Source organism: Tamandua tetradactyla, chromosome 15, assembly GCF_023851605.1.
Source record: "Tamandua tetradactyla isolate mTamTet1 chromosome 15, mTamTet1.pri, whole genome shotgun sequence".
NCBI lineage: Eukaryota > Metazoa > Chordata > Mammalia > Pilosa > Myrmecophagidae > Tamandua > Tamandua tetradactyla.
The window spans coordinates 16,535,567-16,558,174 of NC_135341.1; the positions used below are offsets into that span (position 1 = coordinate 16,535,567).

Consider the following 22,608-nt stretch of genomic DNA (forward strand, 5'->3'; position numbering starts at 1 on the left):
ATTTTCCATTGTGTGTAATATAACACTTTTTGTTTATTCATTTATTGGTTGATGGACACTTGGGTTGTTTCCAGGACTAAAACATGGTTTTCTAGGGTACATGCATCCTTTCAAAGTGGTACACCTCCTTTGATACTTTTTTATTTCTGTGGGGTCAGTAGTAATGTCCCCACTCCCATTTCTGACTTTATTTATATGTGTCTTTTTTTTTTGTCAATCTAGTAAGGGCTTGTCAATGTTATTTACCTTTTCAAATAACCAATATTGCTTTTGCTAATGTTCTCTAGTTTTTTTAAATTCTCAATTTCAATGATTTCTACTCTAAAATTTGTTATTGCTTTGCTTCTGTTTGCTTCGGGGTTAGTTAGCTATTGTTTTTCTAGTTCCTCTATCTGTGCAGTTAGGTCTTTGATTTTAACTCTTTAAAAAAAAAATGTAAGCATGTAGGGCTATAAATTTCCCTCTAAGCATTGCCTTCATTGCATCCAATACGTTTTGGCATGTTGCATTCTTAACTTTCATTTGCCTCAAGACATTTACTGATTCCCTTGCAATTTCTTCTTAGACCCACTGATAGTTTAAGAGTACGTTATTTAACTTCCATATATTTGTTGCTTTTCTACTTCTCAGCCTGTTACTGATTTACAGCTTTATTCCACTGTGGTCAGAGAAGATGCTTTGTATAATTTCGATTTTAAAAAATTATTGAGATGTTTTTTGTTACCTAACATGTAATCTATCCTGGAGAATGATCCATGTGCACTTGAGAAGAATGAATATCTTCCTGCTTGGGGTGCAATGCTCTGTATATGTCTGTTAGGTCTAGTTCACTTATCATATTATCTAATTCCTGTTTCCTTATTGATCTTCTGTCCAGATATCCTAGCCATTGATGACAGTGGGTATTATAGTTTGCTAAAGCTGCTGGAATGCAATATACCAAGAATGGAATGGTTTTTAAAAAGGGAATGTATTAAATTGCAAGTTTACAGTTCTAAGACCATTAAAATGACCAAATTAAGGCATTCAGAGAAAGATACCTTGATTCAAGAAAGGCTGATGGATCCAGAACACCTCTATCATCTGGGAAGGCTAGCTTTCTCCACTGGCTTCATCAAATAACTTCCCCCAGGGCATTTTCTTTCTTCATCTCCAAAGGACTCTGGCTGTGTGACTCTGTTGGCTCTGAACCTTTTCTCAAAATGGTAGCCTCTTAAAGGGCTCTAGTAAGTGACCTCACCTTGAATGAGTGGAGACTCATCTCCATGGAAACCACCTAATCAAAAGGTACCACCCACAATTGGGTAGGTCACATCACCTTGGAAATAATAAAAAAGATTCCACCGAGCAACATTGAATGAGGATTAAAAAATATGGCTTTTCCAAGGCACATAACAGTTTCAAATTGGCATGGTGGGGTATTAAAGTCTCCTTTTATTATTGTAAAGGTGCATATTTCTCCCTCCAGTTTTAACAGTGCTTGCCTCATGTAATTTTAGGGTACCATGGTTAGATGCACCAATATATATGATTGTTATGTCTTCTTGGTGGAATTGCATTTTTATTAATATGTAGTGTCCTTCTTTATCTCTTGTAAAAAATTTGACTTAAACTCTATTTTGTCTGATATTATTATAGCTATCCCAGATGATTTTTGCTTATTATTTGCATGGATTATCATTTTCTATCCTTTCACTTTCAACCTATTTTTGTCTGGGTGTCTAAAATAAGTCTCTTGGAAACAATATATTCGAACATGCTTTTTAATTCATTCTGCCAACGTGTTTCCTTTGATTGGGGAGTTTAATCCATTAGCATTCTGTGCTATTATTATAAAGGCAGTACATACTTCAGCCATTTTGTCCTGTGGTATTTATATGTTCTGTTCTTTTTGTCTCTTTTTTTCCTTTTTCAAAACCTTTTTTTTTTGTATAATTGATATTTCTGTAATGTATCTGACTGATCCCCTTCTCATTTTGTTTTTGTATATATTTAAAATATTTTCTCTGTGATTACCCTGAAGTTTGTGTTACACAACCTGCATGTATAACCTACTGATTTAATAGAATCAGCTTTAATAGAATATATGTTCTCTTCTCCATTATCCCTCTGTTTCCTCTCTTTATATTGTTTTCCCCACATGTTTTGCACGTCCATTATCAGGAAATATGCCTTTTTCTTGTCCAATTGTAATCTGACTCTTATAGGAATTAAAGAGTAGAATTATTTATTGGGGATCCAGTACCATTGGATTTTGTGTTTACCATTTTAGTTACCTTTATTTAAGATCTTCATTTATGCACAGTACTTCAAGCCACTCTCTCCTGTCTTTTCTTTTCAATCTGCAGAACGCTGTTTAATAATTCTTACTGGGGCAGGTCTTTTGTTGATGAATTCTGTCAGTTTCTATTTATCTATAAATATTTTAAACTCACCTTCATTTTTGAAAGACAGTTTTACCATATAAAGAAGTTTTGGCTGGCATTTTTTTCTCTTTCAGTATCTTAAATATATCATACCTCTTCTTTCTCATCTCCATGGTTTCTGATGGGAAATTGGAACTTACTCTTATTAAGAATCCCTTTTATGTCATGAATCATTATTCTCTTGCAGCTTTCAGGATTGTCTCTTTATCTTTAATATCCAGTATTCTGATTAGCATGTGTTTTGGAGTACATCTATTAGGGTTTATTCTGCATGGAATATCTTGTGCTTGCTGAACATGTATATTTATATCTTTCATAACAGTTGGGAAATCTTTTACCATTATTTCCTCAAATATCCTTTCTGTCCCTTTTCCTTTCTCTTCTCCTTCTGAGACCCCCATGATGTGTATGTTTGTACATTTTGCTGTCAGTCAAGTCCTTGAGACACTGCTCAATTATTTATATTCTTTGCTGTATATGTTCTTCTGACTGTATAATTTTGATTGCCTTATCTTCTAGTTCATTGATTCTTTCTTTCCCTTGTTTAAATCTGCTGTTGTATGACTCATTTATTTTTTTTTAACTTTTTTTATTGTATAGTATAACATATATACAAAGCAAAGGAATAAAAAAGCAATAGTTTTCAAAGCTCTCTTCAACAAGTAGTTACAGGACAGATCCCAGAGTTTGTCATGAGCTACTATAAGATCCTTTCATATTTTCCCTTCTAGCTGCTCCAGAATATAGGAGGTTAAAGGGCTTAAATATTTTTTTATCATCACAATCGACTTTTTTCCTTCTTTTTTTGTGAAAAGTAACATACACACAAAAAAAAGCTATAAAATTCAAAGCACAGCTATAGAACAATTAGCTATAGAACATATTTCAGAGTCTGACATGGGTTACAATTTCACAATTTCAGGTTGTTACTTCTAGCTGCTCTAAAATCCTGGAGACTAAAAGAGATTTCAATTTAATGATTCAGCATTCATATTTGTTTGTTAAATCCTATCTTCTCTGTATAACTTGATCATCACTTTGATCTTTCCATCCCTCTCTCTAGGGGTGTTTGGGTTATGGCCATTCTAAATTTTTTATATTGGAAGGGTGTGTCACTAATATTGGGTAGGGAGATGGAACTATCTGATGTTCTGGAGAGGTTGGGCTAGATTTCAGGACTTATCTGGACCAGGGACTCATTTGGAGGTTGTAGGTTTTTAGAAAATTACCCCAGTGTCTGGAACCCTTGTGGAATCTTATATATTACCCTAGGTGTTCTTTAGGATTGGCTGGAATTACCCTGATTGGGGACTGGCAGGTTATGATAGGTAGCAAGGTCTACCTGCAGCTTGTGTAAGAGCAACCTCCAGAGTAGCCTCCCGACTCTATTTGAACTCTCTCTGCCACTCGTACTTTATTAATTACACTTCTTTCCCCCCTTTTGGTCTGGATGGAATTGTCAAGCCCACAGTACCAGGTCCAGGTTCATCCCTAGGAGTCTTCTCCCATGTTGCCAGGGAGACTTTCATCCTGGTGGTAATGCTTAATAGTTCTATATTCTTTCTCGCATTCCTCAGGGGACTTTGCCAAGATTTTTTTTTTGCCAATACTGATTATCTGTTTAATATACTCTAGGATGTATCCAGGCATTACAATAATCTACACAGGATTAAAGGACCTCTTTCTTATTCTGTGCTCCCTGTGTTTCAATTGTTCAAATGAGCTCTACAGACAGGTTAAATTAGATTATGCACTATAGAAAACTTCAGTTCCAGACCAAATAAACTTTTCTACCATTGGTCTCAAAGAGTATTTGTAGTTCTAAAATGCATTCACTGTCTTCCTTACTCCTAGGTTCTGAATTACTTTAACCCCAACCTCTTTAGCTTTGTTCTTATCTCTAAATATCAGGTTATATATACAAAACAGCATCTCAAAATCCACAAATAATAATCACCAGTCCAGACTTAATGTGTCTGCTCTAAAGCTTGCAATCTAGGCCTCTGTTTTCTTATATGCATTTTCTAAAGGTGACCTTACCATCATTGTTCTTTTGTTTCTGGCTTATTTTGTCTCACCAAATGCCCCACATGTTCATCACATCATTGCATGTCACACAACTTTGTTTCTTTTTGTAGCAGCACAACCTTTGTTCATAAGTATGTACCTTCATTTGCCAATCTACTTCTCCATCAATGCATCCTTCAGCCACCTGCATTCATCGGGCATCATGTTGATGGCCCAAAGTCCACAGTCCATCAACATTCTCAATTTTAGATAATTTCATTGCTCATAAGAGAAAGAAAACAATAAACACACCCTTGCCAAATAAACCTCTTCTTAACTCTTGTCCCCCACCCCACCCCAATTATTTACCTCTGCTGTTGCTGTGGTAGGGCTGATGGTTTCCTTTTGAACATACCATGCAATAGCAGTTTTCCCCCTGAACCCTGGACTTTAACACTCTTTGTAGAAGAATAATATCTTTGAAGTAATTCTTGTAAGAACTAACTGATATCTCTAGTGTGAATCAGTGGGACATGTAGGTCTATACAACCCCTTTCAATCTTGTTCATCTTCAATATGGTAATATTACTTATAGAACCACTAGAGAACCACCTTCACACATATCTACTCCCTCACATTGGAGTTCAACCTCATTAGCTAACAGTTCACCCATCTCTAGCTTCTATGTATCTCTTAGTTCCCTATATTCTGTCTTATAAGCCTCTGATTATACCTTTATGCTGGTCATAAAAGTGGAATCATACAGATCTATCCTTTTGTGTCTGGCTAATTTCACTCAGCAATCTGTCCTCAAGGCTTATCCATCTTGTCATGTGCTTCAGGATGTCATTTTGTCTTATTGCTGCATAATATTCGATTATATGTACATACCACATGTTGGTGACCCACTCATCTGTTGATGGGCAACTGGTTTGTTTCCATCTTTTGGCAATTGTCACTATGAACATCAGTGTGCAAATGTCTGCTTGTGTCATTGCTTTCAGCTCTTCTGGGTATATACTAAGTAGTGCTATTGCTGGGTCATAGGGCAACTTGATACTCAGTTTCCTAAGGAACTGTGAAAGAGCCTTCCATAGTGGCTGCAACATAATATATTCTCACCAGCAGTGCATAAGTGTCCCAGTTTCTACACATCCTCTCCAACATTTATAGTTTCCTGTTTGTTTAATAGCCGCCATTTTTATGGGTGTAAGGTGGTATCTCATTGTAGTCTTGATCTGCATTTCCCTTATATCCAATGGAAATGTGCATCTCTTCATGTGCTTTTGAGCCATCTGTATTTGCTCTTCAGGAAAGTGCCTATCCATATCTTTAGTCATTTCAAAATTGGGTTGTCTGTTCTTTTGTTGTTGAGTTGTATGATTTCTTTGTATATACAGGAAATCAAACCTTTGTCCAATATGTGATTTCCAAATAATTTCTCCAATTGAATTGGCTGCCTCTTCATCTTTTTGACAAAGTCTTTTGAGGTGCAGAAGTATTTGATTTTGAGGAGTTCCCATTTATCCATTTTTTTTCTTTTGTTGCTTGTGTTTTGGGTATAAAGTTTAGGAAGCTACCTCCTATTAACTAGGTCTCGAAGATGTTTCCCTACATTTTCTTCTAGAATCTTTATGGTGCTAGTTCTTATATTTAGGTGCTTGATCCACTTTGAGTTAATTTTTGTGTAGAGTATAGGATAGGGGTCCTCTTTCATTCTCTTGGCTATTGATATCCAGTTCTGCCATGCCCAATTATTGAAAAGACTGTTTTGTCCCAGTTAGAGGATTTGGGGGCCTTGTCAAAAATCAGTTGACCATAGATTTGCTGGTCTATTTCTGCTCTCTCGATTTGATTCCATTGGTCAATGCTTCTATCTTTGTGCCAGTACCATGCTGTTCTGACCACTGTGGTTTTACAATAGGTTTTAAAGTCAGGGGGTGTTAAGCCTCCCACTTTGTTCTTCTTTTTTAGGATGCTTTTAGCTATTTGGGGTATCTTTCCCTTCCAGATGAATTTGGTAATTAGCTTTCCCAAATTTTCAAAGTAGGTTGTTGGAATTTTGATTGGTACTATGTTGAATGTGTAGATCAATTTGGGGAGAACTGGCATCTTAACTATATTTAGCCTTCCTACCCATGAGCAGGGAATGTCTTTCCACCTATTTAGATCTCTTTTGATTTCTTTTAGCAATGTTATATAGTTTTCTGTGTACAAGTCCTTTATGTCCCTAGTTAAGTTCATTCCTAAGTATTTGATTCTTTTAGATGCTGTTTTGAGTGAAATTTTTTCCTTAACTGACCCCTCAGCTAGGTCATTGCTTGAGTATAGAAATGTTAGTTTTTTTGCACATTACTTTTGCTGAATCTGTCTATTAGCTCAAGTAACTTTACTGTAGATTTCTTAGGATCTTCCAAGTATAGTATCAGATAACCTGCAAATAATGGGAGTTTTTCTTCTTCCTTTCCAATTTGTATGCCTTTCATTTTTTTGTCCTGCCTGATTGCTCTAGCTAGAACTTCTAGCACATGTTGAATAATAGTGTTGACAGTGGGCATCCTTGTCTTGTTCCTGACCTTAGAGGGAAAGCTTTCAGTCTCTCTCCATTGAGTACAATCCTTGCTATCAGCTTTTCATATATTCTCTTTATCATATTGAGGTAGTTACGTTTGATTCCTACCTTTGAGAGTGTTTTTATCAGAAAAGGATGCTAAATTTTGTTGAATGCTTTTTTGGCATCAATCAAGATGATCATGTGATTTTTACCTTTTGATTTGTTAATGTGCTGTATTCCATGAACTGATTTTCTCATGTTGAACCATCCTTGCATTCCTGGTATAAACCCCACTTGGTCATGGTGTATAATTCTTTTAATGTGTAGTTGGATTTGATTTACTAATATTTTATTGATAATTTTTGCATCTATGTTCATTAGGGAAATTGGCCTGTAGTTTTCTTTTCTTATACCATCTTTACCCAGTTTTGGTATTAAAATTATATTTGGTATTAAAAGTTTCATAATATGAGTTAGGTAGAGTTCCTTTTTCCTCAATTTTTTGGAAAAGTTTGAGCAGGATTGCTGTTAGTTCTTTTTGGAATGTTTGATAGAATTCCCCTGTGAAGCCATCTGGCCCTGGGCTTTTCTTTGTAGGAAGATTTTTGATGACTGATTGAATCTCTTTACTTGTGATTGGTTTGTTGAGATCTTTTATTTCTTCCTGAGTCAGTGAGCTTGTTTGTGTGTCTCCAGGTATTTGTTCATTTAATCTAAGTTGTCTAGTTTGTTGGCATATAATTGCTCACTGTATCCTCCTATGATTTCTTTTATTTCTTCAGGGTCTGTGGTAAAACACCCTTTCTCATTTCTGATTTTGTTTATTTGCATCCTGTCTCTTTTTTTCTTTGTCAGTCTTGCTAGTGGCCCATCGATTTTATTGATTTTCTCAAAGAACCAACTTTTGGTTTTATTGATTCTTTCTATTGCTCTTTTGTTCTCTTATTGATTTATCTCTGCTTTAATCTTTGTTATTTCTCTTCTTCTATTTGCTTTGGGGCTAGTTTGCTATTATTTCTCAAGTTCCTCCAGGTGTGCTATTAAGTCCTCGATTTTTGCTCTTTCTTGTTTTTTAATATAGGCATTTAGGGCAACAAATTTCCATCTCAGCACAGCCTCTGACACATTCCATAAGTTCTGATAAGTTGTATTCTCATTTTCCTTCATCTCCAGATAGCTACTGATTTCCCTAGCAATTTTCTTCTTTGACCCACTGATTGTTTAAGAGTGTATTATTTAATCTCCATATATTTGTGAATGTTCTCATTCTTTGGTGGTTATTGAGATCCAGCTTCATCCTTTTCTTATCAGAGGAAGTGCTTTGAATAATTTCAGTGTCTGTAAATTTATAAAGACCTGTTTCATGCCCCAGCATATGATCTATCCTGGAGAATGTTCCATGAGCACTAGAGAAGAATGTACATCCTTGTGTTTTGGGGTGCAATGATCTATATATGCCTGTTAGGTCTAATTCATTTATGAAGTTATTTAACTTCTCTATTTCCTTGTTGATCTTCTGTCTGGCTATTCTATCTATAGAGGAGAGCGCTGTGTTGAATTTGCCTACTATTATTGTTGAAACTTCTGTTGCTCCCTTCAGTTTTGCCAATGTCTGTTTCATGTACTTTGGAACTCCTTGATTGGGAGCATAAACATTTATGATTGATCTTCTTTGTGAATTGACCCTTTAAGTAGTATATAGTGTCCTTCATTGTCTCTTATGATGTCTTTACATTTAAAGTCTATTTTGTCTGATATTAGTATAGCTACTCCTGCTTTCTTTTGTTTATAACTTGAGTGGAAAATCTTTTTCCATCCTTTCACTTTCAATCTATTTGTATCCTTGTGTCTAAGATGAGTCTATTGTAAGCAGCATATAGCTGGATTATGTTTCTTAATCCATTCTGCCAATCCGTATCTTTTAATTGGTAAGTTTAGTCTTTTAACATTCAAAGTTATTACTGAAAAGGCATTTCTTGATTCCACCATCTTTTTTATTCTATTTTTCAGAGCTATATACTCTTTTCCCTTTTTCTCTTTGTATTCTTTAAATTACCCTTAATGGAAATTAACTCTTCCATTCTGTGCTTTCCTCCAGAACTTCCTCTCCTGTCTTTTTTTTCCAGCCAGCAGAACTCCTTTTAGTATTTCTTGTAGAGTCAGCCTCTTGTTGACAAATTCTTTCAAGACTTCTTGGTCTGTGAAAATTTTAATCTCTCCCTCAGTTTTGGATGACAATTTGGCTGGGTACAGGATTCCTGGCTGGAAGTCTTTCTCCTTCAGGATCTTGAATATATTATACCACTGCCTTCTCACCTCCAGGGTGCTGGTTGAGTAGTCTGAACTCAGTCTCATTTGGTTTCTTTTGTATGTAGTAGATTGTTTTTCTCTTGCTGCTTTCAGGATTTTCTGCTTTTCTTCAACATTTAACAGGTTGATTAGCATGTGTCTTGGGGAAGGCCTATTTGGATTTATTCTTTTTGGAGTTCATTGGGCTTCTTTGACTTGTATATTTATGTCCTTTATGAGGGTTGGGAAGTTTTCCCCCATTATATCCTCAACTACTCTTCCTAGACCCTTTACTCTTCTCTTCTCATTCTGGGGCACCAATGGTTCTTATATTTGTGTGCTGTGTTTTGTCTATCATTTCCCTGAGATCCAATTCCATTTTTCCCATCTTTTTTGCCATTTGCTGTTTGAGTCTTCACAGTCAGTTATCCTGTTCCAAGTTCAAATAAGCTAATTTGACAATAACACCATTTCACGGTTCATGTGTACTTCCAGGGCTTTTCATTCCCTCAACAGGTGCTGGCAGAAGGTGTGCTCAGTCATTTTCCAATATAGATGCCTAGCCCCAAAGCAAAACATGAGAAATGAAGAGAAATGGGATGAACATCTTAAGAAATTCTGCAGAGACAATACCCCTTTTCGTCATGGCTCCACTTTTCTCATGCTTAAGAAAGCAAAGCATTTAGTGTGGCCCAAGTGAGACTCCTTAGAGGGAATGAGTTCAGGTCTACTGGACCCCACTGGATACCCAGTCTACACTTTTCTTCAAAGCTTTAACTTCTTTCTGTCCTTCTCTGACTGAGATCTGTGGTCCCTGCTAGTGTGCTAGTGTGGTCAAACAAAATCTGACCATCTTCTTATGGGGGAAGGACTGTGACGATGAGAACCGCCTCTTGAATTACTCTGTCCTGATTCAGTTTCTGCATCCAAAAGAATCTTCTCCATGTCTCCACTGTGGATAGAGGATGAGGCAGTTATACGTTCAGGCCCCCGTTATTCCTGTCGCCATTACTATCATTGCCGTTGTAGCTCCACCAGGAACTACTGAGACCGGCTGGTGGTGGTGAAAGCTGTTCACCTTCCTCACAGTTGTTGTGCAGGCACAGCAGCTGCTCAGCTAAGCGAGACAACATCGTGGGGTGCCTGTAAGAGCTGTGGTCGCAGAGGATCAGCTCCGGCTCTCAAGCAGCAACACAACACACCAAGTCCCCTTTTCTGCATCTGCTATGTCTTTTTTTTTTTAATTTTCCTATTTGTCTGTATGTTCGTACATTGTCTTCTTAAAGTCCGTTAGCCATAACCACCATTAGTTTATTTCTATCCATATTTTCTTTCATCTCCTTGATTTGATTTAGAAGATGTGTTTGAATTTCTTTGATTAATTGTTTCAAATTCTGTGTCTCCTCTGACAGTTAATTTCTTCCCTTGACTAAGCCATATCTTCTGTAATTATTTTTACATATTTTCCTGTAATATCACCCATAATTTTTTTTTTTTGCTGATGTCTGAGCATCTGATTTACTGCTGTGTTAATTCTAAAGTTAAGTTTCTCCCTCTTGCCTAGGATTGTATTGTTTATTGGTTTAGTGTTAAGGCTCTTCTTTGATCCTTGGTCCAACATATTCTGGACCTTTAAAGTATAGCATGCTTAACTGATTAGATTTTCTCAGCTCTTCTGCTGGGAAATGCTTGCCCTGGATATGCCGTACAATTTTAATATTGCTCTTTTGAGTGCAATTGTTTCACCTCCAGGAGAAAGCTTCCTTTCCTCTGTTCCTTCTCTGGGAATCTTGATCTCATTTGTTTTTCTGTACAGAATTTTCTCCCCAGCTCCCATAACTTGTTTAAATTTTCTCCCTCACTCAGTGCCCCCTTCTCATTACCCCTTTCAGTTCTGGGACCTGCCCTATCTTACCGCACTTTAATACTCCTGCTGCCCTTCATTTTTTCTGTGAGGCTTTTCTTGCTCTGCGTTCCTTTCCTTTAGGGGATCCCATCCCAGGCTGCCAGACGGGTCAATCCAGAAAGGTCCGTTTTGCATTTAGATGGTCCAGAAAACAGACACTGGATTGAGTGTGTATACCTCTTGTCCAGTTTTGCTTCAGCCTCTTTTTTCCCTGGAGGCACTTTTGTATGCAGTTTTCCTCAGTCACTTGTGTTCTACCCTGAGTCTCTGCTGACTTGGCTCCCTGTGCCTGGATATACGTGGGATTCTAACTTGCTGCTGCTACTGGCTCTATGACCTCCATGCAGCAGAAGGGACCCAGGCGTGCTGCCTCTGCACAACTCTTAAGCTGCGCAGTGCTGAGTGAGAGGAAGAGGTCCAGACAGGCAGGTCCAGGTCATAAGTCTCCTTTCAGATTTCCATGCTTTCTTTTTAATTTTATCTTTGATACAGCATTTGTGAAGTCCTTCTCTAGTCTCCATCATACTCCAGAGTTCCAAACAAATGGGATTTGTCCTCTTATTAGGTGATTCTGAGGCAAGACTTTTCCAGGGGATGTCTTATGTTGCCAAGTTGATAATATCACTTATTTTATTGTTTTTAAAAATTAAAAAGCCAAGTTGGAAAACTCATGGCATTTCTACAAGCTCACTGGCCCACAAAACCAGTGTGGTAGGCAGAATAATGGTCCTCCAAAAATGTTTGCATCCAATTCTCACAATCTGAATATGCTACATGGCAAAAGGCAGATATGGCCCACCCCTGCCATGGCCTGGGAGGCAGCAGCACAGGAGGGCAGACGGTGGGGTCGGGAGGGGTACGGGGCAAGACAAAGCTGTGGCTAATGAATGGGAGTGAGTCTGCCCAGAATCATCCTTCTGTCCACAGCAGGATGGGACCACACTGACCACCAAGGCTCCACAGTTCTAAGACTCGCTGTCCAGCATGTAATCTGGACTTCCCACTGGAGCTGGGAAGTGAAGCTGATGAAGAGTGAAGACCAGTGATGCAAAAGGATCATGCTTATGCTCTCAAGATGAAGGAGATGCTGTTTTTGAGATAAGAAGCAAGTCTCCGCTGCATGTCTTCATGTCCACACAATGAAGTGCTTAGAGAAATGGTGATCTCTGCTCTACGAGGATGATGAATTTGTAATTCATATAATATGAATTACATCCTCTTTTTCCAGTAAGACTTATGGTTAAACATATTCATAAAAACAACATGAAAGTTAGAGTTCTTAGGAGAAACTGAAGCTAATCTACATTTGGGGATGCAAATGAGCATTTGGATCAAATTTTTAATCCACCTAATATAGGAACATGGTGAACCAGCAAGAATAGTGATGTCAGTCATGACTGATAACCAGGAAACTTGCCCACAAGCAGAGAGTGACTTTGTTTCTGATAAAGTAAATTTTAAGGTAGAAGTGTAGATTGTGATCAAAATCCTAATCATGGTTTGGTAAGCATGGAGTTTAAAAGGAAGCAGGAGGAGGCGTGCATGGGTGGTTCACTGTTAGAATGCTTGCTTTCTGTGCAGGAGACTGGGGTTCAATTCCAGATCATGCACCAAAAAAAAAAAAGGAAGCAGGAGGAATGAAGCAGCTGGAGAGCACTGATGAGCAGCCAGAGCTCAGGGAGCTGGATGGTGTGGATGGTGGTCTCTGAGCCCCTGGGAAGCACCTCTCTCCTGATGCCAAGGACGGTTATGGCCATGGCTCTCCCACGGCAGCAGCACCCTGAACCACTTGGCCATGGAGGCTGTGAGACAGAGACCTACTTTCCAGCAGGAACATCAGCCCCAGGGAAAAAATCTCCAGCTTGGGAACATTTGTTTTAGCGCTCTTTGGGATAGGACAAAAGCAATTTGTTTCTATTGCCTGAAAGAATTCAGTTGAGACAAAAATGAGAAAGACTTGAGTACAAGTTGTCTCATAAGACATGTAAGAAGAGCACATCCGCACCATGCTCAGCCCTCTCCTGCATGTCTTCCTCCTCCTCCTCTTCGCTAGTGCTCCCAGGCCTGCCTGCCGACATCAGAGACCTCAGCATCATACTCTCACTCAGAAAACTCTTCCAGGAAAATGGCCAACCAAGTAATTGAGGAGTCTGCATCTGTGGTTTGTTCCAAAGACATTTCACCAAATGAGTCTGTTTCTGAGAAATACGGCAGAGGCCATCCCTGCACCTGCCCAATCTTCATTACAGTGACACCGTGGAGTGTGTCAAAGAGAAAAACTTACAATCCCAAAGAGCAGGTCAGGTTCCAGAAGGCGGTCAGCTGTCTGGAAACACTTCTACCTGTCTTCTTCAGATAATTCCAAAGCTGTCTGCATTTATTTTATGAACGAGTTCAGCAGAGGGAAGAACGGCCGGGATCCTGGAGGAGCGACCACACCGCTCCATGGTTCTGCTGGGGAAGCAGGCAGCGCAGTTGTCCCCTCTCTACTCCACACCTCCAGTTCTGCTCTCCTCTCTCCTGCCTTGGGAGGAAAAGTTCAATTCTGTGTCGTCGTTGCTGGGAAACCTGCTCCAAGAACCAGCTTCCTGACATGTCGCCCGAAGAAAGGCGGTCTGGTCTCAGCCCTGGAGCCAGGTCAGGAGGCCTGCCTGGTGTGCTCTCCTGAGAAGCTGGTGGAGGGGTGGAGGCCCAGCCTGTTTGGACCTGGCACTGTATTTCAGCAGAATAGAAAGGTGATGAAAAGAATTCAAACCCAAATCCTGGCAGCACGTGTCACTGGCCTCGGGAGGCGGTCTGAAAGCTGTGGGCGGGAACTGCAGCTGCAGCGTCGGTCAGGGGAGGAATGGACACAAGCTGTTTGAGGCAGCACCCGTACCCATGCCACCCTGAAGTTGTCGGGAACCAAAAGGGCTTTCTAGGTACAAGTTTGGCAAATTGTCCATATGCCACTTTGGCTTTTTCAGAAATTCATCCCATAAACAGATTTGTCAACAATGGTTATAAAAGATAATCAAATTACATTTCCTGTTAATAGTAAAAAGGCCTTAAAATTGTGGGATCATTTTTCTTTTTGCTCAGCAGATTCCACTAAAATGGTGTGTTTTCACTGTGGAGAGACAATAAGCAGGGCAAAGAAGCCAACTATTTTGATTTGCTACAGCTGCCAGAATGCAAGATATTAGAAATGGGCTGACTTTTAACAATGGGGATTTATTAGCTTGTAAATTTACATGAACATGTCCCAATTAAGGCATCAACAGGACAGTACCTTCTCTGAAGATGGGCTGCCAGAATCCAGAACACCTGTGTCACATGGGAAGGCACCTGGCTGGCATCCTCTGGTCCGTCACTCCCAAGTTTCATTGCTTTCAGCTTCTGGTTCCAGTGGCTCCTTCCTGAGCTACTATGGGTCCTGTTTTAGTTTCTCCAGGCCTTTTCTCTATAAGCATCTCTAAAATTCATCTCTCAACTTCTGTGTGTGTTTTATCCTCATAAATGAGTTCAGCAAAAGGATCAACACCCACTCTGAATGAGGCGGGTCACATCTCAATTGAAATAACCTAATCAAAAGGTCCTACCCATTATAGGTTTGCACCCACATGAATGGATTAAAAGAACATGGCCTTTTTGGGGTGCATAACAGTTTCAAAGTACCCCCCAATTAATTTAAGCACCATATCAGCAGATATGCTAAAAAGCAATGTCTTGGAGAGAGTGCTGCCCTTCTTTCCAAAAGGACATGTGTTGCTAAGCACAGAGTTCCTAGAAGTGTCCTTCTTTGATGACACCAATGAAGTTTTGTGATTCTCACCCAGCTACCAAAAAATGCTTGCACTTGACCTTCAGCCATATCCTTTTGTAGACAATGGTCAATCTAACAGGATGCTTGAATATATGAAAACTCGGTCCCCCTAACTCTCCCCATCTTACTTCTCTGGGACAGCTATTCCAAGGTTTATGTGGTAAGGTGAGACAGGTCATCATGGCCCATGTCAAGGTGGGGAACAGCGTTGTCCACTTCACATCTGTGCTGTGGATGAGCAGCCTGACGCAGGAATCCTGATGCTGATAGCTTACTGGGTTGCCTTTTAGTTGCCCATGTGGCCTCATGGCGAAGAATGCCACTGCTTGGCACTCCTGCATGTGTCATAGGTGGACTGCGACTATAAAGGCAACAGCATCCAGAAGCAGTTGGAAGTTCAGTGAGAGGCCTCGGTGACCTCATCAGCCTTCAGGTCAGCATCAATGTCACGAACAGAACCAGCATAAGGAATGCTGTGAACAAAGGGGAGCGTTTGAATGTGCCAGCCTTTAGCTATACTGTCAACCTTATGAGCAAGGCCACCAAAAGCCAAGGAATGGTCCAGAATGTGCTCAGCAGAGTGCACAAAATCTGTGAACGGGTGCCTCTCTCATCCAGAGGGAAAGAAAAGCCAAAGAAGTAGTGCAAACTGTCACAGCATCGTCTTTTCCCATCCAGATGGAACACATCGTTCCACATGCTTAAGTGGCTGATTGAACAGAAATAGGCAATCAACGAAATGTTCACCGAGTCCAACGTCAGAGAGCTGACCAGCTGTGACCAGCAGGAAGTCATGCAGTCCATGGACCACGCACTCAAGCCCTTCAGCTCCATGTGCCGGGAAGTGAGTGCATCCGCCAACGCTGACCCAGATCCTCCCCATGGTCCATGTTCTCGCCTGGAAGATCAAGGCGCCGCTCAAGGAGAACATGGGCATCAACACCATGCTGAAGCCCTCAGAGAGGTGGTGCTGAGCTGCTCGTCCACCAGCTGCCATGATCCCAGGTACATTTTTGCTACACTTTTGAACCCTAGTTAGAAAGCTTCCTTATTTACAGAAGAGGAGGCCAAACAGTATAAGCAAGATTTAATCAGGGAAGTAGAAATACTGACTACTACCTTAGCTGATAAACCTGTTTCCAACAGCTGTGGTGTCATCTTTCCTTAAGACTCTGCTGGAGAGGAAAACCTGTGGTCACTCATAGCCAAGATGAGAAGAAAAGATCAGAAAGAAGAGGCCAAGTTGCATGACGACATAGTGCTTGCACATTTGGAGGAGGAGGTGCTCCAGCATAGCTGAGATCTCTTAACCCACTGGAACTTTAGAAGAAGTTATCCTGGCCCGTACTGGCCACTCAGGCTGTCAGGTTTCTGGACTGTCCCCTGAGCATTGTCCCTTCAGAAAATCTATACAGCACATCCACTGGAAACAGTAGCTTTAGCCAGTCCAGGTTCATGATGGAACTTTTTTTGAATCTTCCCCTAATATATTTTCAGCATGGAAACCCAACAATAGTACCACAGACTGGGATGTTATTGCATGTTGGGCATCCATTGTGCTTGCACTGGGGCTTCTGACCTGCTCTAATCAGGGCCAGGTACAACCTCAGATGAGGCTTTCCTTGTGCCTGCACCACGTTCACTTTCCAGCTCTCCATGCAATGTCTACATTGTGCCTTACATCCAGTTCTTCAGGCCACATCCTGGAGATAGTTTTGTTAAGAATCCACTAGAAATAGCCTGGCTGTCAAAGATGCAATATGATCATTAGGTTTTAATTCATAACTGTAATTTTTTTTAAGTTGGGGGTTAGTGGTTTGTTTTAATAGAATGGCAGAAGGATGTAAACAATTTTATTCTGTAGGCCTTTTATCCAGTTATCTACAGACCATAAATCAGGTACTGAATTTTAGTTAAATGTTGCTTTAATAGCCACACAACAGCAGGTCTGAGGCTGTCCAGCAAAGTCTGTGCACAAGAGGTAGCAACGAAGCCTGCCTTCCTAAGTAGGTTCTAGCAGCAGCTCTGAGTCCCTAGAGAATGACAGTGGACATGAGGGAAGGTAATTATTTACTGCTATAGATACGGAGCACTTGTTTGTATATTTGTGTTCAGGGTTTACATGGTCAAGTAACTCAGGGAAACCCCGATGTTTATGATGAGTTCCTTTGAAATGTTAATCACAGTTGGTAAATTCATGCTTACTATTTAAACAGTGCATAATCTAACGAGTTTACAGAGGAAATTGGGTTTATTAAATCTCTGAGCCTCTGATTTAACGAAATTGCCATGGAGCAGTCTTTTAAACCTTGTGCACTGATTCCCAGTTTCATCAAATTATGTATAAAATTCTTTTTAGAGGAGATGGCTTATTAACAGGGTATAAGATTGATAAATTACAGTTATAAAAACAGCCTTAGATGTTTAGGAGTTTCCTTTTCATTAGGGAAGTTTCAGCCATCACTGAGGTATTTTAGAATCCCAAGGGCATCAGAATAAAGTTTGTGTCTTCAGATTCTTTTTGCAAAATGTCTTCAATGCTTTGACATCTACAAAAGGATTCATTTTCCTGATTTCAACTGATTAAATATTTTAGGTGAAGCAAGTCCCTCATTTGCCTATGATTTTTTAGAAAAGTTGTCATTTTGTTAAAATACAGTACCCATGCTTAATAAAAAATTTTGCATTGACCATGTTTTAGTGTAGTTATAAATGATGAACTCAGTTTCTGAAATTAAACTTTTTATTTGAAATATATTTTTTAAAAGGCAGATATTATTTAATTAAGAACCATGAGATGAGGATTATTTGGATGAGTTCCTGCTAATGAAATGGGTCCTTATAAAGCAAAGAACCTTTCCTGTAGTTCTGAGAGAAATGTGACTACACAATGATGATCCGAAATGCACGTTTGCTGGTTTTGAAGATGGCACAAAGGGGCTCTGAGCCAAGGAATGTAGATGGCCTGTGAAGTTGGAAAAATTTTCCCTAAAGTCTGTAGAGAAGAACACATCCATGCTGTCACCTTGATTTTAGCACAGTGAGATCTGTGTCAGACTTCTGATCTGCTGAACCATAAGATATTTGTTTAAGCCATGAAGTTTATGGTAGCTTGTTAGAGCAGAAATAGATTGATACTATAACCAGTATACAAATATAGCAACAAAATAAAGTAGATCAGACACCTGCTCATAAAAGCATTCTTGGTAGAAGCCCAAAACTGGAAACAATTCACATGTATGTTTCTGTATGTATATTACATACAGTAGAAATGTATAAAACAGCAATGGTGAGTACTCTAAAAAAATCCACGGTTTAGAACAAAGAGATCGGCAAATAATGGCCCCATGTATTAAATCTGGCCTGCCACCTGATTTGAACAACCATACCCATCATTACATATTACATATTCATTTTATTATCTATGGCAGCTTTCATGCTACAACTGCAGAACTGAGGCATATGGACTGCAAATTCCAAGATATTTGCTATCTGGCCCTTTTTAGAAAAGTTTGCTAGCCATGCTTAAAATTAAAAAAGTGGATTACAATAGTAAATATTTAATATGATATTCAATTTGCAAAACATACACAAAAAATAACATATAGGAAAAATTCTATGCCTCAAATATGTTCTTTAAAAACTCTAATTCTGTAGAATGTTTAAAAGTACACTGTATGCATGAAAAAGTTAGAACAGGCATAGTCCAAATACCCTAAAGAGTGGGAGAAAGATCAAAGGAGAATGTGGAATTATAACAGAGAAGATAGGAATTAACAAATGAGTATGACTCCTGAATCATTATACTGATATTTCTTTTGGTTTCCAGTGTCTTAGAACAGCTAGAAGAAAAAACCTAAAATTGTAGAACTGCACCCGTATCAAACTCTGAAATCTGTTCTATAGCTACTTGTTATAATATACTTTGAAATGTATTGCTTTTTAGAATATATGTTATATTACACAATTAAAAGAAGAAAAAAGTTTGGTAAAAAAATGTCATAAATCAAACAAAAAATAAATAATGGGGTGGCCGGTTTATAAGGATTAGGCATCTTAGAACAGCCATGTTTTAATCCTGATCCATCTTGTGAAAGCAGCCTTAATTTTAATCCCTATTCAACACTGCAGGCTGGAAACTTGATTAGATTATCTCCACAGAGATGTGACTCGCCCAATTGTGGATACTAACCTTTGATTAGAGAGATATGTGACCACCCATTCCAGATGGATGTTGATTAGTTTGCCAGAATCCTTTAAAAGAGGAAACATTTTGGAAAAAGCTTGAGGCCACAAGAACCCCAAGAGCCCATGCAGCCAGAGATCTTTGGAGATGAAGAAAGAAAATGCCCCTGGGGGAGCTTCATGAAACAAGAAGCCTGGAGGGAAAGCTAGCAGATGTCACCTTCTTTGCCATGTGCTTTTTCACCCGAGAGAGACCCTGAACTTTATTGGCCGTTCTTGAGTGAAGGTAACCTCTTGTTGGCTCCTTAATTCGGACATTTTTATAGACTTGCTTTAACTGGGACATTTAGAACTTAAATTGGCCTTAGAACTGTAAACTTGCAACTAAGTTTACAATCCCCCCTTTTAAAAGCCGTTCCATTTCTGGTATATCACATTCCAGCAGCTAGCAAATAGAATAGGGGATACAGGGATTGGATGTTTTGGGTGTTCTTTTTTACTTTTATTCTTATTTTTAATTTTTTGGAGAAATAAAAATGTTCAAAAATTGATTGTGATGAATGCACAGCTATATGATGAGGACTCCTAGGTTAAAAGTTGTTAAAAAGTTCTCCTGATTCAGATTTTCCACAATATTAATAACTTTTTAATCTCCAAGAGGGCTAAACAACATACATGCCCAAAACTTACTTGATCATGTAATAGGCAGAATGTGACACACACACCTCCACCCGCAAAGATTCCCAAGTGCTAATACCAAGAACTTGTAAATACATTACCTTACTGGCAAAAGGAATTTGGCAGATATAATTAAATTACATTCCTTAAAATAAAGAGATTATCCTGGATTATCTGAGTGGGTTCAATGTTATCACGTGAGAATTGAAGAGCAAAGAACATCCTCCAGGCAGAGGTAAAAGAGATGAAGCAGAAAGAAAAGTCAGAGAGATTGAAACAGAGAGACTCTGAATAAAGGAGGCCACAAACCAGGTAACATAGGTGGCCTCTAAAAACTTGGAACAACACCTGGCCAACAGTCAGCAAGGAAACAGGATCCACCATCCTAAAACCACATGGAGCTAAATTCCATCAATAAATTGAATGAGCCTGGAAGTAGATCCTCCTCCAAGAGCCTCCAGTTAAGAGCCCAGGCCAGCCAAGAGCTCAAGTTCAACCTTAGAATCCTTAAGTAAGCAGCAAAGACCACTGAACTTTTGACCTACAAAACTACAAGATAATGGGTGTTGTTTTAGGCCATTTAAATTTGTGATAATTTGTTACAACAGCAATAGAAAACTCAATAACAGATTCTGTTAGAGGAGGACAGACAAATCATGGGAGTAATGTCCCATGGAACAGAGTTTAGGAAATGCTGTAAAGAAACTTACCAACACATTTACAGTACTAATTGGTTGGAGACGTTTCAAGAGGTTTAAAAAGACATTCCTCTTGATACTTTTGTATAGTTTCTAAACTGTCTATAATGTACATTTATTACTTTCATAATCATAAAAGATTCTTTAAACCTAAAGATTGTGGGAGGCTCTACAGGACAAACAATGAGAATTCCTCAAAAATAAATTGCATGAAAAAATAACTGAAAGAAAAATCTATAGACTATAAGAGACTTAAGAGGGATTAATTGATTGCAATTTATGGACTGTACATGAGCCCTAAATAAAACAAACAAATTATAAGTTAATTAAGCAAGTACGGTTATATATATTTAGTTATATGATATTTATCAAATAATTGGAAACTTGAACACTGAACACAGACTGGTTATTTTTATATGATTTGGTATTGTGGTTATGGTTATTTTCATATGATTTGGTATTGTGGTTATAGTTTTTAATGTGTCCATATCTCTTAGAGATACATATTGAAATATTTTTGGAAAAACATGTTGAGGTCTGTAGTGGACGCTACATAAGCCTCCCAAATATACCCTCTCCACTCCCAGGACTGAAGCACTCCCCCAGTTGCTGAGAGGGTTGGCTACTGACAGCTCACAACACAGGGCCTCTCTGGAGATTGTCCCCAGGTATAGAGAGCTGCTTGGCCCAAGGTCACACCCCCTGGGAGTGGGAGACAGCAAAGGGAGACCATTGTCTAATGAATGAAAGGGCATAAATGTTTTCTAATTCAGGACAAAACTGTAGGGCCATCCCTGCCCAGGGCGATTGGCTGAGACTTGAGATGAAACTACACTGCATTTCAACTTCTGTACCTAATCGTACTTTCTTCACTTCCCCACAGGTATTGATCCCAAGAGCAGCACTCAAGCAACTTCCTACATTCTCATCTCTATCTCAGAGTTTGCTTCCTGGGAACCTGACAGTGTCAATAATAACAACAATGTCAAAATAACAGTCTGTATTTCAGGACATACCACAGAAGTTTCATGTAGAGTTTTCTTAATGTCTTGCTATTGTTCACTGAAACTGGCACAACTAGAAGCAGAAGATTTGAACCAAGTTCTCTTCTGCCAGACTGCCAGCCACGCTGCTGCATATGCAATGTGTGTTCCAGAACAAGGAAGGAGGGAAAACTGGGAGAGAGCCGATACAGTGAATATTTAGGGGCACCAAACAGAGGCAGGGTCAGAGGGAGGATGATGCAGTTTGAGTAATGGATTCCAGTGTACAACTTTCTGAATGACAGCAGGCTATGAACAGTTCCACAGAACAAGCTATATTTGTTATAATGGAGAATGCAGTTTCCTGTTGTTCACTCAGAAGCAAAGCTGTTTGCTGCCTCAGTTTACTTAGACTGGCAACTGAGATAATGAGCTGTTAGTTCAATTAGAAATTGTCCACATTTTGTCATGTTTATTATAGTCTTGAATAACTAGATGTCAATGTCCTAGGGTGGGTCCAGGTGAAGAATAAAGTGGGTTTATATTTAGGTTTCATCTTCTCAAGTTCTCTCTCCTACTCTCAAAGTTTATCCTCACACCTTCTGTTCTGTCTTCAAGGTCTCCCTCCTATCTTGACTTATGTCTAATTCAGGGTTCAGCAAATCACAGCCTGGAGACCAAATCTAGCCAGATGCCTTTTTTAATGATCCTCAAACTAGGAATGGTTTTCAATGGTTACACTTGATCTAAATTCTTCCTCTTTACCCACAAATCTTAAAATATTTGCTATTTCAAGAAAAAGTTTGCTGACCCCTGGTTTGGGGCAAAAAGCGGGGTTTACGGATATGGCAAGATTGCAGGTGAAGATAATCTATACTTTACAATAGATTTTTTATCTGTCTGTCAAAGCCTCGAGTATATATTCCAGATGGGTGTCCAGATGCAGTATTAATTTAATAAAGATGGAAAAAATATATGTATGCCTTAATAACAGAAACCAAATGGGACACACATACAAGCAGACAACTCAGGATCAGGGCCAAATCTATTTGAAGAGAAAGGTCTATGCTATTTTTA

General features: G+C 39.1%; 4 pseudogenes; 3 read left to right on the forward strand and 1 right to left on the reverse strand.

Annotated features, from left to right (window-relative positions):
- Positions 1 to 9,785: 9,785 nt before the first annotated feature.
- LOC143657820 (BCL2/adenovirus E1B 19 kDa protein-interacting protein 3-like pseudogene) lies at positions 9,786 to 10,409 on the reverse strand (annotated as a pseudogene).
- Positions 10,410 to 11,972: 1,563 nt separating this feature from the next.
- LOC143657821 (zinc finger BED domain-containing protein 4-like) lies at positions 11,973 to 13,774 on the forward strand (annotated as a pseudogene).
- A 2-nt stretch (positions 13,775 to 13,776) lies between these two features.
- On the forward strand, positions 13,777 to 14,367 carry LOC143657822 (zinc finger BED domain-containing protein 4-like; annotated as a pseudogene).
- A 643-nt stretch (positions 14,368 to 15,010) lies between these two features.
- Positions 15,011 to 16,565, forward strand: LOC143657823 (zinc finger BED domain-containing protein 4-like; annotated as a pseudogene).
- Positions 16,566 to 22,608: the final 6,043 nt, after the last annotated feature.